The sequence below is a fragment of the Bison bison genome, unplaced genomic scaffold, assembly GCF_000754665.1.
Source record: "Bison bison bison isolate TAMUID 2011002044 unplaced genomic scaffold, Bison_UMD1.0 scf7180017864041, whole genome shotgun sequence".
Lineage (NCBI taxonomy): Eukaryota > Metazoa > Chordata > Mammalia > Artiodactyla > Bovidae > Bison > Bison bison.
Genome location: NW_011494613.1, coordinates 5,875,361 through 5,893,017, shown reverse-complemented (window position 1 = coordinate 5,893,017; position 17,657 = coordinate 5,875,361). Strand labels below are relative to the sequence as shown.

Sequence of the window (17,657 nt, the reverse complement as noted above, 5' to 3'; positions counted from 1 at the left end):
AAGATATTTATATCTTAACTGCAGGATCATTTGGGTGAAATAAATTTTTCCCCCTGGGTGTTTCTGCTGGTGATGAACTAGCTTGAGAAATGAGCAGGGGATTGTATGGGGCTGTGGGTTATTGTGAACACACAGATCACAGGTCAGTGTTACTTATTTTGCTGTTCTTTTAAGCGCCTTCCCTAGAAAAGTCTTTTGCATTAAATTCCATCATGTATCCCTCCCCTAGTTGGTGGCATCAGGTAAACTTGTAACATATTTCCACTGTTTAAGTCTCAGAGATAAATAAGCACCTTGTCATCCTTCATATACCAACCAGTGCTTCTTTTCTCATAACGCTGTTTTTTCAGTTTTTCTTATTCCTGTTGGAAATACTGGAGAAGGCCAGGGAGCCCCGAAGGGGAGGGGGTCAATCACTAAGATCACAACCTGCTCAACCTCTTGCACTCAAGCTGGCCTATTTTGTAGCTGGATCAGCTTTTCTGTTCTCTTGGTTCATGAAAGATCCACCCTTCTACAGTAGATTACTGCCATCTGGGTCAGGAGCTGCTCTGCCTCTAAAAAAGCCAGGATTGAATGTTTATATTTTATGGGAGAGTTTTCAGCAGTTAACATACCTTTCTTTCTTTCCAAATGGTGACATGATCTTGAAGCACATGGAACCCATACTTAGAGTCAGTATAAGTATTTAGTTTCTTATCCTTCCCTAACTGCAGAGCTCTCACTAATACATTTATTTCAGCCTTCTGGGCCAAAGTCTAGGGTGACAGAGCCTCAGCTTCTGTGACTTCTGGACTATTGCATACCCTGCCTTTCAGGTTCCGATTTCTATAAAACAACTCCCATCAGCAAACCATTCGAACTCTGGGCTGTCAAGAAGTTCATCTAGAAGATCAGACCTGCTGGAATAATTTTCTTCTGTAGTTTTTGTACACTGATGCAGTAAGTCTCTCAACAGCTAGAAGCAGAGTTACTGGATTCAAAGTTTGGCACATCTTTAAGGTAATGTTGAGGGTGTCCATTAGGAGAGGCTGGTATCTTCCTAACTTTTGCAGGCAACAAATGATGCTCTTCTAGCATGGATTGTAACTGATGAGAAGTTAATATGTGTAAATGTTGCTTTAGTTAACCAACAGGGTGGCTGCTCCACCCGCAGGCAGCTTGACCATCCCAGGGCTACTGAGTCCAGTTGTTTTAAAAAGTAAGCTACTAATCTTTGACCCCAGCTTTTGGGTCAGGACACCTAGAACTATTCTCATGACATTATAGGATAAAGGGTTTGTCTAAATTTTGAAGCCCCAGTGCTGGTTTTCTGCTCAATTCAGACTTTAGACTCTTGAAGTCTTGCTGGTGGTCCTCGTTCCATTGAAGTGGTTCCCTTTCTTCCCTGGTGGTCCTTGTTCCATTGAAGTGGTTCCCTTTCTTCGCCCATCAAGGTCTCATATAGAGTTTTGGCTTTGAGTCTATAATTCAGAGTCCAGGTACAAAAGTACCTAGCCATCCCAGGAAAGCCTTAGAGTTGTATCTTTGTGGTTGAAGATAGTAATGCACTAATTGCTGTCTTCTGATCTATGGTCAGGGCTCTCACCTCGGGGTCAAAACAAATCCTAAATGTTGAATCTGCTACTGTGAGACCTGAGCCTTGAGATCTGATATATGAGATTTCATATCCCTTTTCTGCCAGAAAACTTAAAACCTTAAACAGTATTCTCATCTGAATCTTGTTTTGTCTCATAACTGATCAGTAAGTCATCAAGATTTTTTAACTGACTTCCATTCTCTTTCAACTACTCTGTTAAAGCATTTTCAAAGAGAGGAGGGCTGTCTCAAAAATCCTGTGGAAGCACTGGCCAATTGTATCAAGTAGCTTCCAGAGTGTCAGGGTCCCACCATTCAAAGACAAAAAGGTATTGAGTACTGAGGCAAGGGGATACGGAAGAATATACCCTGTAAGTCCAACACAGAACACTGAGCACTCCCAGGCATTTGGGTGAGTGGGCTGCACGGGTTTGATACCACTGGGTGAATAGGGATGACTCATTTATAGCTCCTATGTCTTGCACAAACTAGTTATCCCCACTAGGCTTTGGAAGAGGGAGAATCAGGGTGTTGCAAGGGAATTTGCAGAGCCTAATGAGTTTGTGTTTTCAGAATTTGGTGAGCAATGGTTGGATCCCCTTTAGGTTCTAGGGCTTTAAAGGATACTGTATCTTCCAGGGGTATTTTCTCTTAGGTGTTAACCCTATTTTTAAAAAATTTTTATTTAATAGCAGAGTATACTTGATTAACAATTTGGAAACAATCCTTTGTTCCATGTCTCGTTCTAAATGTTGCTTCTTGACCTGCATACAGATTTCTCAGGAGGCAGGTCAGGTGGCCTGGTATTTCCTCCTCTTGAAGAATTTTCCAGTTTGTTGTGATCCACACAGTCAAAGGCTTTGGCATAGTCAATAAAGCAGAAATAGATGTTTTTCTGGAAGTCTCTTGCTTTTTCGATAATCCAATGGATGTTGGCAATTTGATCTCTGGTTCCTCTGCCTTTTCTAAATGTGGGACATATGGAAGTTCTTGGTTCACGTACTGTGGAAGCCTGGCTTAGAGAATTTTGAGCATTACTTTGCTGCCATGTGAAATGAGTGCAATTGTGCAGTAGTTTGAACATTCTTTGGCATTGCTCTTCTTAGGGATTAGAATGAAAACTGACCTTTTCCAGTCCTGTGGCCAATGCTGTGTTTTCCAAATTTGCTGGCATATTGAATGCATTACTTTAATAGCATCATCTTTTAGGTTTTGAAATAATAGCTCAACTGGAATTCTATCACCTCCACTAGCTTTGTTCATAGTGATGCTTCCTAAGGCCCACTTGATTTCACATTCCAGGATGTCTGGCTCTAGGTGAGTGACCATAGCATTGTTTATTCCTTGGTCTTTTATTCTTTTTTATGGGACTATTTTTTTTTAATTTTATATGCTCCAAAACATTCTACTTGGAAATTTTCACTACAAATAAGAAAACAAAAAAATTAAGGAACAGCAGCACAAATACATAATGAATACTTTAATTATAGATATATTAAATGTATATTAATGTAATACTTCCATAACATGATAGCTCATATTGTGTTCAGAAATAATACAAAGAGATTATACTAGAGAACTGCATAATCTTGTACTCTGTAGCAGAAGGGATATCCTCATGGGAGCCAAAAAAGGAGCCCTGGAAAGTGGAGAGAGAAAAGTTACATGTGATCTACAACTTGTGTATCAGCCAGCTGTGGGTTTTTAAAAAATGGTGTTAAAATGAATCTGAGAATGCCTTTAGAGATAATTCCCCCTTTAGAGAACATCAGAGAATTCCCAGTGGGATTGTAAAGGCAAGAATGTAAACTGTATTGTGAGGTTTTAGCCATGACTTTCACCTCACTCTGCTGTATGTGAAGAAATAAGGGAAAGTATTCAGTCATGATGTGCACCTTAATCAGCATCAAACAATTCCTGTTAGCCAGAAACACTGTAAATGCCTCAAAGCAGATAAGCCTAAGTCTCAAAGCCTAGTTAACAGAAGAAAATTCATACTGGAAAAGAACCATGCAATTTAAGGATTATGAAAAATGCTGTAACAGAGTTAAAATTTTAGTAACTATCAAAGAGCTCGAAATGGAGAGAAACTCCAAGTGTAATAAATTCTACAAGGCTTTTAGATTGTCATTTACTCATTAGTTAACCCCACACTGGGGAGAAATACTTTAAATGAGATCAAAATGAGAAGTTCCTAGGTAGTGATTCATTCATTTCAGCATCAAAACTTCCATAAGAGAAACTATGAATATCCTGAATGTGTATTGGAACATTTGATCGTGTTTAACAGAGGAGCAACACAAATGCTGAAGTAGATAGGGGCTTTGAGGTGCCTCCCCAGCCACCTTAAATAAAACACCATCCTTCTCGAGAGTCACACTAGCCCCATGCCCTGCTTTATTCTTCAAAGCCCTCACCACCCACCACACTACACATTTATTTCTAAAAATGCATTAACTTACTCCATTAGAATGCAAACTCCAGGTTTTTACAAAGCTGTATTCTCAATACCTAGTGTGAACCTAGCATGTAGTAAATACATAATAATTGTTGATGAGTGAATTATAGTACTTTCCTTAGGTGGAATATTTGGTATCTTGAAGTTAATCCATTCTAAATGAAACAGAATTGACTTTAGCAGGCTTTTGTTCATTGTTTTGTAATGCATCAGAGTAGAAAGCATTGTAACTGCTATGATCTACAAATTATTCTCCAATTGTGTGGGGATGAAAACGTTGTACAAGAAGCACCAGCACCCTCATTAGGGTCCTGACCAGTGAGAGACCCAAGTGAAGTGTTTCAAAAGGATCACGAAGACAACATGAGTTCCCAGCTTCTGAAGAAAAGTTCCCTTCTTTTCTCTAATTCTAAATCTAAATAATACGTTACTCCTCTGAGGAATAATTCTCTCTTGGCCTTGTCACCGACTGGTACAGAGGGCATGGAAGTTTGAAATTCAAGAGCAGTAACCCTTTTCTGGCAAAGTTCGGCACTTAGGAATCACATCTCTTATTAATTCAAAAAACAATACTAAGGGCCTGCCATTCATTAAGCGCTATGCATAAGGATACATTTTTAAAACATAGTTTGCCAACTCATAAAAAAAATGACTGTAAAAGAGTGTGATCAGTATGAAAGATTCAAGGAGTAAAAGCAAAGGAACATGTAACTTTGACTGAAAAGGGCTGGCAGAAGCCTTCTGAATACAGTATCACTGGAGCTGAGTTCCAAAAGTTAAATAGCTATTCACTTGGCCACAAAGAAGGGCAGAGCATTCCAGTCAGAAGTCACAAGAATATCGAGGGAGAAAAACACACAGCACCCGGGGGAAGTACCTGGTATATGTGCAACTGATCATGATGCTCCAGAAAGGGTGGGATGAGGGTGGGCAATCTGTGATTTAAATATTCAGAAAGCACAAAGGTATTTTCATAGCAAAACCTGTTAAAAGTTAGGTTAAATAAACATCTTCTTAGCTGTGTAATGATAAGGAGACTAAACATCCTTTTAGCTGTGTAAGGATGAACAAGGAGAGATAGGGAGAGATTCTCCTTGTCCCAAGAGGGACTATCAGAATGTTTATCAAAAAGGAGCCTAAGGAGCACTGAACTAGAATATGATCACACAGCGAGATCTGCAGAGATGAGGCTGGCAAGGTAGGTGGAAGAAAGAAGGTTACAGCCTTCTGTGTTGCCCTGCTTTGTGGAAGATCGAAAAAAAGAAGAAAACATGAACCAGTAGAGATTTTAGATGAAAGACGAGGATTAGTTGTTTGAAAATATTGAAATTAAAATTACTAGGGGATGCCTAAGTGAAGATATTTAATAGGCAGTTAGAAAGAAGGTTAAGAGAGCAAAAGCAGGGATTCAGACTGTAAGTCTAGGAGTCAGCCTAACATTACAGGTTGTAAAAACCTTGGCTGTGAATAACATCATGTAAAAGTACAGTTGACCCTTGACAACCTGGGGGTTAGGGGTGCAACCCTCCTGGCAGTCAGAAATCCGAGTGTAACCCTCCGTATCTGTGATTCCTTCAGATGCAACCAACCGCTGATTGTGTACTGCTGTGGTATTTACTATTGAAAAAAATAACGTTTAAGTAGACCTGTGTAGTTCAAGCCTGTGTTTTTCAAGGGTCAACTGTATTTAGAGCAAGTGAAAAACAAGAAAAGGAGAAAGCAAAGAAGGGAAAGGGGAGAAGAGGGATGAAAAAGAGAAAAAGGATGGTACTCTGGGAAAGAGCAATACCTACAGGGTATTGGCTGAATAAAAGAGAAGCTCCAGGAAAAAGGAGAAAACCAGCATAGAGGAAAAGTGGTTTCCATAAGAAGCAGGAGACCTCTTTTCCTCTAAAAAGAGGGAAAATGAGTAGAGCAAAGTGGGGACAGACACTGATCTCCTATAGTCTGTTTTCTGTAAGACAGGACTGAGGGCCGTGTAATACGGAAAGGAACAAAGAGCCAGAGAAAAGTGAAGAGGCAAATCAGAGGTCTGGATTAGCCATAGTGGAAAAGGGACGGGGGCCATTCTAGCAACAGATGAAAGGCTTTGTTTACACTGAGGGCTCTTCTAAAGTTGAAGGCGAGATACTTTGACTCCAGTTTGAGGAGCTATGGGAACTTCACGTGGAACTCAGCATTCCAGAAAGGAAGAGGGAATGATAATAATTAGGTTGAAGGACAAGGGGAAGATAAATTTGAAAGGGCTGCGGAGAGTACTTCATATGGTGTCGCATAAGGCCAAGGCTGGACAGAGAAGGAAGAAAATCTGAAAGCGGGTGATGGTAAGGAGAAAAACGGGCAGCAAGAGGAGGAAGCTGTGAAGAAGCTAAAGAGAGAGAAGAGAGAAAAATTAGTTTAAGTGAGAAAGTGAAAAGCCGGAAAGATGAGAATCTCATTAGTTTTTGAAATTTAAGATTACAGAAAGAGAAACAGGATGGTGGTATCTGTGGTGTGGCCATGATAGTTAAGTTCCTGGAATGTGATGAAGCCAGTCAAAATAGCTCAAGGATATTGGCAAGGCATCATACAGGTCATCCCAAGATGACAGTAGGAACTGGGATAGACAGAAAGACTGTCAGCAGGATACCAAGTTAGGCTTCTGAACTTTAAGACTCACCCCTAAATTAAAGACGAAAACTGTTAAAATTTCAAAATGTATTAAAAGATGTGCCCTGGAGATATGACTAATGGCAGATGAACCTAACTTGGTATTATCTTCATTATTAGTTTAATAAACCATGCATATTCCTTTAAACAAAATATGAAAATCACTGTACAATTTTTATAAAATGCCTAACAGACTAAAAATTTTAAATGCAATTAGTAGTGTGTGGTGAAACAAATGAAAATTCTTTTGTGAAATCTTTCATTATTTATCTTATTGTGGAAATACTGTTCTGGATTTGAGTCACGATTTTTCTATTTGCCAATTTTTAAATATATCCATAGCATATATCCAAAGCAAAGAGGTGACATAATTTTAATCTCTGAAGCACAGACAACTTCAAAATAGGGAAACTAAAGAATGATCTAAAAACAGTTAAAATGTTCAATTCTGTGTTATGTGTGTTGTACCAAAATAAAAAATATAAATAATAGGAAATATTTATAGAGATAAAATGGATTCCTCCTTAATGTTAGTTATAGGGTATCAGTAGTTCAAACTGAGTTAGAATAACATAAATGCCATTTTTTTTAATTAAAGAAGCATTCCTTCACAAGTTTAAGGATATATAATAAAAAACGGTTCAGTTAAGTTCAGTTGCTCAGTCATGTCCTACTCTTTGCGACCCCATGGACTGCAGCATGCCAGGCCTCCCTGTCCATCACCAGCTCCCAAAGTTTATTCAAACTCATGTCCATTGAGTCAGTGATGCCATCCAACCATCTCATCCTCTGTTGCCATCTTCTCCCACCTTCAATCTTTCCCAACATCAGGGTCTTTTCAAATGAATCAGTTCTTTGTATCAGGTAGCCAAAGAATTGGAGTTTCAGCTTCAGCATCAGTCCTTGCAATGAATATTCAAGACTGATTACCGTTAGGATGGACTGGTTGGATCTCTCAAGAGTCTTCTCCAACACCACAGTTCAAAAGCATCAATTCTTCGGTGCTCAGCTTTAAGTCCAACTCTCACATCCATACGTGACTACTGGAAAGACTATAGCTTTCACTAGACATATGTTTTATGGCAAAGTAATGTGTCTGTTTTTTAATAAGCTGTCTAGGTTGCTCATAACTTTTCTTCCAAGGAGTAAGCATCTTTTACTTACATGGCTGCAGTCACCATCTGCAGTGTTTTTAAAGCCCCCCAAAATAAAGTCTGTAACTGTTTCCACTGTTTCCCCATCTATTTGCCATGAAGTGATGGGACCAAATGCCATGATCTTAGTTTTCTGAATGTTGAGTTTTAAGCCAACTTTTCAATCTCTTCTTTCACTTTCATCAAAAGGGTCTTTAGTTCTTCACTTTCTGCGTAAGATTGGTGTCATCTGCATATCTGAGGTTATTGATATTTCTCCCGGCAATCTTGATTCCAGCTTGTGCTTCTCCAGCCCAGCGTCTCTCATGATGTACTCTGCATAGAAGTTAAATAAGCAGGGTGACAGTATGTAGCCTTGACGTACTCCTTTCCTGATTTGGAACCAGTCTGTTGTTCCATGTCCAGTTCTAACTGTTACTTCCTGACCTGCATACAGATTTCTGAGGCTGTGAAAGTGCTGCACTCAATATGCCAGCACATTTAGAAAACAGCAATAGACCCAGGACTGGATAAAGCCAGTTTTCATTCCAATCCCAAAGAAAGGCAATGCCAAAGAATGCCCAAACTCCCACACAATTGCACTCATCTCACACGCTAGTAAAGTAATGCTCAAAATTCTCCAAGCCAGGGTTCACCGGTACATGTTCCATGTTCATGTTCAAGCTGGATTTAGAAAAGGCAGAGAAACCAGAGATCAAATTGCCAGTATCTGTTGGATCACTGAAAAAGCAAGAGAGTTCCAGAAAAACATCTACTTCTGCTTTATTGACTATGTCAAAGCTTTTGACTGTGTGGATCTCAACAAACTGTGGAAAATTCTTAGAGATGGGAATACCAAACCAATCACCTGACCTGCCTCCTGAGAAACATGGTGATGGCATTTAATAATTTCATGATTTTCAGGCTGTTGATCTACACAGTTCTTCAATCCGCAATAACACGTTTCTCCACTGTACATTATAGCCAGCAAATGAATGTCACTAAATATTCCTTCACTCAGTTAATTAGCTGTGTCTAGGTCTTGGAAAGAAACACCTTTATGTAACTGGATGGGACACCGAAAATTCAGCATTTGTAGCAAGTAACTGATTCCATCAACAAGGTACTTTTTAAGCAAGTTGGATTTTCTTCTGAGCCATTCTCTCCTCAGAGAGAGGAGAATGGTCAGAGAATGACAATACTTGTAGAGTAGAGCTCCTCATCTCCAAGGAATACGTTCCAGGAGTTCATCCCCAAGGAAATTACAATGTTTTAGATGCACATTATTTTCTTTAAAATTTCTGGTTCTGAAAGAAAACTGATCAAATGTTTTCGTGCAGTATCTTCAAGAAAATCTTCATCTACTAGCTTGTTCTCCACAAAATACGTCCAAGTAGCCTGTTTGTAAAGTTGTTGATTTGATGGATTTGAACATTCTTTGTCTTCTTCACATAAAAGTTTCCGTTTTTCTAGAAATGCAGAAGCCAGAATTAAAAAGTGATTGTCTTTGCCAGCAGCTTCGCTAAGTTATTGTATGTGGGCCTGAGCCAGGTCTCCAAGCTCCTCCACTCGCCTTTCCACACTGGAGCCTGCAGCTGCCTTGACCACAACAGGCAGACACGCCCCTATTTTGTTCTTCTTGATGTGATGGTCAATGGGATTGTTTCTTCAACTTCTCTTCCCTGGTGACTTAGTCAGTAAAGAATCTGTCTGCAATGCTGGAGACCTGGGTTCAATCCCTGGGTCAGGAAGATCCCCTGGAGGAGGAAATGGCAACCCACCCCAGTGTTCTTGCCTGGAGAATTCCATGGACAGAGGAGCCTGGCGGGCTACAATCCATGGGGTCACAAAGAGTCAGACGTGACTGAGTGACTAATACACACCATCTGTGGTTAGTGTATTTTTTCACCTTTTCTTGGCCCATATTATTTTAATTTTTTTTAAAATTTTATTGAAGTATAGTTGTTTTACAGTGTTGTTACTCTCAGGTGTACAGCCAACTGAGTCAGTTATATATGTATCCACTTTTTTTTTTGTAGATTCTTTACCATATATGCCATTATAGAGTACTGAGTAGACTTCCCTGTGCTACACAGTAGGTCCTTATTAGTTATCTATTTTGTATATAGTCATCTGTATGTGTCAATCCCAACCTCCCAGTTTATCCCTTCTACCTCTTATATGCTGGTAATTATATATTTGTTTTCTACATCTGTAACTCTATTTCTGTTTTAGATAAGCCCATTTTTACCATTTTTTAAGTGATACCATATCTTTGTCTTTCTGTCTGACATATTTCACTCAGTATGACCATCTCTAGGTTCATTCATGTTGCTGCAAATAGCATTATTTCTTTCTTTTTCATGACTGAGTAATATTCTATTGTATACTCGTGCTACTCCTCCTTTTTCCATTTTTCTATTGATAGACATTTAGGTCGCGTCCATGTCCTGACTAAATGCAAATAGTGCTGCAATGAAGATTGGAGTGCATGTGTCTTTTTGAATTATAGTTCCCTCTGGATATATGTGCAGGCGTGGGATTGCTGGATCATATGGTAGTTCTGTATTTTGTGTTTTAAGGAATCTCCAAACTCTTCTCCATAGTGGCTCTACCAATTTATTTCCCCCAGCAGTATAGGAGGGTTCCCTTTTCTTCACATCTTTTCCAGCATTTATCGTTTGTAGAGTTTTTTGATGATGGCCTTTCTGATGGATGTGAGGAGATACTTTGTTGTTTTGATTTTCATTTGTCTAATAATTAATGATGTTGAGCATCTTTTCATGTACTTTTTGGTCATCTGTAGGGCATCTTGCGGAGAAGGCAATGGCACCCCACTCCAGTACTTTTGCCTGGAAAATCCCATGGATGGAGGAGCCTGGTGGGCTGCAGTCCACGGGGTTGCTAGAGTCGGACACGACTGAGCGACTTCCCTTTCACTTTTCACTTTCATGCATTGGAAAGGGAAATGGCAACCCACTCCAGTGTTCTTGCCTGGAGAATCCCAGGGACGGGGGAGCCTGGTGGGCTGCCGTCTATGGGGTCGCACAGAGTTGGACACAACTGAAGCGACTTAGCAGTAGCAGCAGAGCATCTTTGGAGAAATATCTCTTTGGACCTTTTGCTCATTTTTTGATATTTTTCTATAGTGGGCTGCATGAGCTGTTTGTATATTTTTATATTAATCCCTTGTCAGTTGTTTCATTTGAAAATATTTTCTCCTATTCTGATGGCTGTTGTTAGGTCCTAGTTGTTTATTTTTGTTTGTATTTTCATCACTCCAGGGGATGGATTTAAAAAGATCTTGCTGCAATTTATGTCAAAGTGTATTCTATGCTTTCCCCTAAGAGTTTTAGTGTCTGGCCTTGCATTTAGGTCTTCAATCTATTTTGAGTTTAGTTTCATGTATAGTGTTAAAGAGTATTCTAATTTCATTTTTTACACATAGCTCTCCAGTTCCCCAGCAACACTTATTGAAGAGACAGTCTTTTCTCCATTGTATATTTTTATCTCCTTTGTCACACATTAGGTGACCCTAGGTGCATGAGTTTATCTCTGGACTTTCTATCTTGTTCCATCAATCCATAATTCTGTTTTTGTGTGAGCACCATAGTCTCTTGATGAATGTAGCTTTGTAATATAGTCTGAAGTCAAGAAGACTGATTCCTCCAGCTCCAATTTTTTTCCCAAGATTGCTTTAGCTTTTCAGGGTCTTTTGTGTTTCCATACATGTAAAGTTTTTTAATTCTACTTCTGTGAAAAATGCATTTAGTAATTTCACAGGGATTGCATTCACTCTGTAGATAGCTTTGAGTAGTATAGTCATTTTAACAATATTTATTCTTCCAATCCAGGAACGTGGTATATCTTTCGATTTGTTTGTGTCATTTTTATTTCTTTTATCAGTGTGTTCTAGTTTTCTGACTATGGGTCTTTTGCTTCCTTAGGTAGGTTTACTCCTAGGTAATTTGTTCTTTTTGATGTGATGGTAAATGGGATTGTTTCCTTAATTTCTCTTTATGATCTTTCATTGTTAGTGTGTTGGAATGCAAGAGATTTCTGTATGGTAATGTTGTGTTATGCAACTCTACCTAATTAATTGATGAACTCTAGTAGTTTTCTGATAGCATCCGTAGAAGTTTTTATGTAAAGTATCATGTTATCTGCTAACAGTGACAGTTTTACTTCTTCTTGTCCAGTTTGGAGTTATGTTCTTTCTCTTCGATGATTGTTACGACCAGGGAATGGACATTTTGTTGTACCCCTTAAAAGAAATGTTTTCAGTTTTTCCCCATTGAGCATGATGTTAGTTGTAGGTTTGTCTTATATGAGTTTTACTATGTTGAGGTAAAGGGCTTCCCTGATAACTCAGTTGGTAAAGAATCCACCTGAAATGCAGGAGACCCCGGTTTGATTCCTGGGTCAGGAAGATCTGCTAGAAAAAGCATAGGCCACCCATTCCAGTATTCTTGGGCTTCCTTTGTGGCTCTGGTAAAGAATCTACCTGCAATGTGGGCAACCTGGGTTCTATCCCTGGATGGGAAAGATCGCCTGGAGATGGGAACTGCTACCACTGCAGTATTTTGTCCTGGAGAATTTGATGGACTGTATAGTCCATGGAGTCACAAAGAGTTGGGCATGACTGAGTGACTTTCACTTTCGTGTTGAGGTGTGTTACCTTTCTGCAGAGTTTTTATCATAAATGGGTGCTAGATTTTGTCAAAAGTTTCTTATGCATTTATGGAGATGATCATATAGTTTTTATTCTTCAGTTTGTTGTGCTGTATCACACTGATTGATTTGCAGATATTGAAAAATATCAGAGATATTGGGATAAGTTTCACTTGGTCATGGTATTTGATCCCTTAAGTGTATTGTTAAATTTGATTTGCTAGTATTTTGTTGAGCATTTTTGTGTCTGTGTTCATCAGTGATATTATTGACCTGGTATTTTCTTTTTCTGTGGTATCTTTGTCTGGTTTTGGTATTAAGGTGATGGTGGCCTCATAGAATGAGTTTGGGGGTGTTCCTTCCTCTGCAATTTTTGGAACAGTTTCAGGATAGGCACTAACTCTTCTCTAAATATTTGATAGAATTTGCCTGTGAAGCCATCTGGTCCTGGATGTTGGCAATGTTATACCTGGTTCCTCTGCCTTTTCTAAATCCAGCTTGAATATCTGGAAGTTCTTGGTTCATGTACTGCTGAAGTCTAGCTTGAAGGATTTTGAGAATTACCTCATTAGCATGTGAAACAAGCACAATTGTGAGGTCATTTGAACATTCTTTGGCATTGTCCTTCTTTAGGATTGGAAAGAAAATTGACCTTTTCCAGTCCTGTGGCCACAGCTGAATTTTCCAGATATGCTAGCATGTTGAATGTGGCACTTTAACAGCATCATCCTTTAGGATTTGAAATAGCTCAACTGGAATTCCATCACCTCCACTAGCTTTGTTTGTAGTAATGCTTCCTAAGGTCCACTTGACTTCACACACCAGAAATACTGGCTCTAGGTGAGTGATCACACCATTGTGGTTATCTGGGTCATGAAGACCTTTTTTGTACAGTTCATCTATGTATTCTTGCCACCTCTTCTTAATATCTTCTACTTCTGTTCAGTCCATACCATTTCTGTCCTTTATTGTGCCTATCTTTGCCTGAAATGTTCCCTTGGTATCTCTAATTTTCCTGAAGAGATCTCTAGTCTTTCCCATTCTATTGGTTTCTTCGCTTTCTTTGCATTGTTCACTTAAGACATATCTGTGCTATTCTTTGGAACTCTGCATTCAGATGGGTATATCTTTCCATCTCTCCTTTGCCTTTCACTTCTCTTTTCTCAACTATTTGTAAGGCCTCCTCAGAAAACCATTTTTCCTTGTTGAATTTCTTTTTCTTGGGGAAGGATTTGGTCACTGCCTTACGAACCTCCATCCACAGTTCTTCAGACTCTCTGTCTACCAGATCTAATCCCTTGGATCTATTCGTCACTTCCACTGTACAATCATAAGGGATTTGATTAGGTCATACCTGAATGGCCTGGTGGTTTTTCCTACTTCCAGTTTGTGGCTAAAGGGTTTGATATATTAAGACTTGTCTTTGGGTATAGGATATTTTTTTGATAGGCTTAACATTTTTTGCCAATGGTTTTTAAGCAGTTAGTTGTGGTTTTGTAAGCTCACCTTTCATAAAAAGAGGTGAGCTCATGTCTTTCTACTCCACCATCTTCTCTCCGTCCCTGTAATCTATCAGGGAAGCACATTTCACCCTTCCTGGCACAGAACTATCTCAATCTCCCAAGTCTACCTGTTTAAGTCCTTGGGAAACACCTTAGGGATCAGCAGGCAGGCTGTCTGAGGTCACTAATAGGTGTATTCCTGCTCTGGTTTGTCATCTGTTGAATCTCACCTTGTTCTAAGAAAATAATGGCTCCCATTTTATTTAGTAAGTCTCTTCCTTTTGAAGCGGGGCGGGGGGGGACAGTCATTCTGACATATACAAAAATGAATGAGCAGTAATATTAGGTAAAAGGAAATATTAATCACCTTAGATTTGTCTGTCCATTAACTCCCAACACAATACAGCCATAGTTGGAGACGTGGCCAGCCAGCCAAGTCAGAACAGAGCAGGCAGTTCCAGTGTTCATAAGGAATTCCATTCTCCTTCCTGCCACATCAAGAGTGACCCAAGGCTCTGCTGGAATGATAAGGATGGATTGAGTAGGGTTAGGCTGGGCACTTCAGGCCCATCCATCCATGTGTAGGAACCTGAGAAATTGGGGAGGAACTGGAGCCAGTTAGGATTGTCCTTCTGGCATCTCACAGGAGGGCACATGGGACATCCCTCTTCCTAGTTCCCCTCCTTTTGAGAGAAGGTGCACTGATTTTGGCCCAGGAGGCTTCTCCTCTGTTTTTTTTTTTTTTTGGTCTTCTTGGCCTCTAGGGTCCCCTCAAGGTGATGGGTGAATCAGAGCAACCAAAAGTTTTGTTTTCTTTACAAATGTCCTATCCTGTTCTTATTTCCTCCGTCAAATCTCAGTTATTATAGACCTTGAAGAGCTCTTCTGCCAGGGTTGACATGAGGTTTGGGGCCCAGACTCAAGCTTTTTAAATTTTCTCCTAATGTCAGGAGCAGACTGGGTGATAAAATACAGAGCCAGTGTCAGCCTCCCTTCTGCAGAATCAGGGTCTGTCTCAGTGTGCTTCCCGAATGCCCCTGTCACCTGGCTCGTGAAGACTGCCTGGGTTTCATCTCTTTCCTGTGTAACTTAGCAGACCTTATCATAGTTTACCAGGTTCACCATACAAGTTTCATTCTTTCTGATACACAAGTAATATAATGTCTCATACTAGCCTTGCGCGCGTGGGTCTTCATAGTCCTGTTGTGGGTCATGATCTGGGATTGGGCCCCCCTGTTTGATAAATCTGGTGGTGCAGATTTGTTGCCATTAGGCTATCTGCTTGTTCTCTGGCCTTCCTTGTATCCATTCGTCTCACCTGAGATGTAACCGCGGGCAAGAATAATTGTGATGTCCTGTCAGGTCAGGAGGAACCTTAATCCAAAACTCATAATCCCATCCCTAAACTTGGGGTTCTCCCAAGAACCTGCCAAACCTATCCTTATAGATTCCTGTTCTCCCATTGGGAAAGGGACATGCAGTCTAGTACTTGCCCCATTTCTGTCAGCTATTTGTGGAACAGATAAAGGCTCTGTGAAGCAAAAGTGAGAACTAATTTTAAACCTGATTAGGGACAGCACTGGGATCTCTGATTTGGGAACTTCTGACTTGAAAGGGTAAGGAAGGGGTGGGTCTAGAGGCTGAAAGCCGTGTTAAAGGGGAGTAAATAGGTTTCTGAGGAGGAGACTTGCTGAGCTGATGGCTAGTTAGCCACTGGAAGCAGTGATCTGTGACAAGTTCTGCCTCCCAGTCTTTTGAAGAAATGGAAAGAGAGGCTACACAAACACACAGTAGGAATTTCTTAGACTGGGGTCTTGTTATTGTTGTTTCGTAGCTAAAAGTCATGTGTGACTCTTTTGCGACCCCGTGGACTGTAACCTGCCAGGCTCCTCTGTCCAAGGTATTTCTCAGGCAAGACCACTGGAATGGGTTGCTTATGCATTTTCCATATTTACATATAAATCTGAGGTCTGACAACTAGAGATCCTGGTGGGGATGGAGGGAGCCCTCAAGACTAGAGTAACAAAACCAAAGAGGAAGATGGCAAAGGAGATCATAGAATTCCCTTCCTCAGAGTTGGTGACACAAATCAGAAAGATGTTAGGGGTCATGAAGAGGGTGACCCAGTATGGAGTGTCCAAGATGCAAGGGACAGGAGTGTAGGTTTGGAGACCAAGGGAGAGTCAGAGGGAGAGTCAGAGAGAGAATGAGATTACCATTTAAACCACCCCTCTGTGGGTACCTATGCAGGCACTTCCAATTTTCTGAAAGGCCAGGAACCAACCATTTCACACAGAAAAGTCTAACTGCTTCAGCCTGTTTCTGATACAACTACTTTTGGTGATGGGGTAGGGGGGGTCTTGGGAGGAATGAGAATTTTGTGATGATTGGACTTATAGCCACTACTTGATAATGACTGTTGAACCTCTATCACTCTTAAATCTCCCATGAGGGAGAGGCCGCTGGGCCAAGATCTTTACAGTATGAGGTGAGCCTCTCTCACTTCTGCTTGTCACCTGCCATTGTGAGCTGTTGTCAATCAAGGAAGCCTAGTGTCACATCCACTTTCTCGGAAGAAGAGGACAGGAAAAGAAGTAGAGATGAAGAGAGGGGAAAGGACCAAGGGGAAGGCACAAATGGTGCCTGGATGAGAGTTCTGGGGCCTGATGGCAGGCTTACCAAATGCAGTGAGACTGAGGCAAAAGGTTTAGGTGGCCACTTGTCAGCTGAGAAGAAGCTGTATTTGTCAGTCCTTAAATGCTGGAAAAGAAATGAAAAAAGCAAAATGGCTGTCTGGGGAGGCCTTACACGTAGCTGTGAAAAGAAGAGAAGCAAAAAGCAAAGGAGAAAAGGAAAGATATAAGCATCTGAATGCAGAGTTCCAAAGAATAGCAAGAAGAGATAAGAAAGCCTTCCTCAGCGATCAATGCAAAGAAATAGAGGAAAACAACAGAATGGGAAAGACTAGAGATCTCTTCAAGAAAATTAGAGATACCAAAGGGAACATTTCGTGCAAAGATGGGCTTGATAAAGGACAGAAATGGTATGGACCTAATAGAAGCAGAAGATATTAAGAAGAGATGGCAAGAATACACAGAAGAACTGTACAAAAAAGAGCTTCATGACCCAGGTAATCACGATGGTGTGATCACTGACCTAGAGCCAGACATCCTGGAATGTGAAGTCAGTTGGGCCTTAGAAAGCATCACTATGAACAAAGCTAGTGGAAGTGATGGAATTCCAGTTGAGCTATTTCATACCCTAAAAGATGAGATGATGCTGTGAAAGTGCAGCACTCAATATGCCAGCAAATTTGGAAAACTCAGCAGTGGTCACAGGACTGGAAAAGCTCAGTTTTCATTCCAATCCCAAAGAAAGGCAATGCCAAAGAATGCTCAAACTACCGCACAAGTGCACTGATCTCACATGCTAGTAAAGTAATGCTCAAAATTCTCCAAGCCAGGCTTCAGCAATACGTGAACTGTGAACTTCCAGATGTTCAAGCTGGTTTTAGAAAAGGGAGAGGAACCAGAGACCAAATTGCCAATATCCGCTGGATCATGGAAAAAGCAAGAGAGTTCCAGAAAAGCATCTATTTCTGCCTTATTGACTATGCCAAAGCCTTTGACTGTGTGGATCACAATAAACTGTGGAAAATTCTGAAAG

The 17,657-nt window shown here is 40.3% G+C and overlaps 1 pseudogene; it reads right to left on the bottom strand.

The window, feature by feature from the left end:
* The window catches only part of LOC104985279, a 31,590-nt pseudogene that overhangs the window by 3,923 nt on the left and 10,010 nt on the right, over window positions 1-17,657 (bottom strand).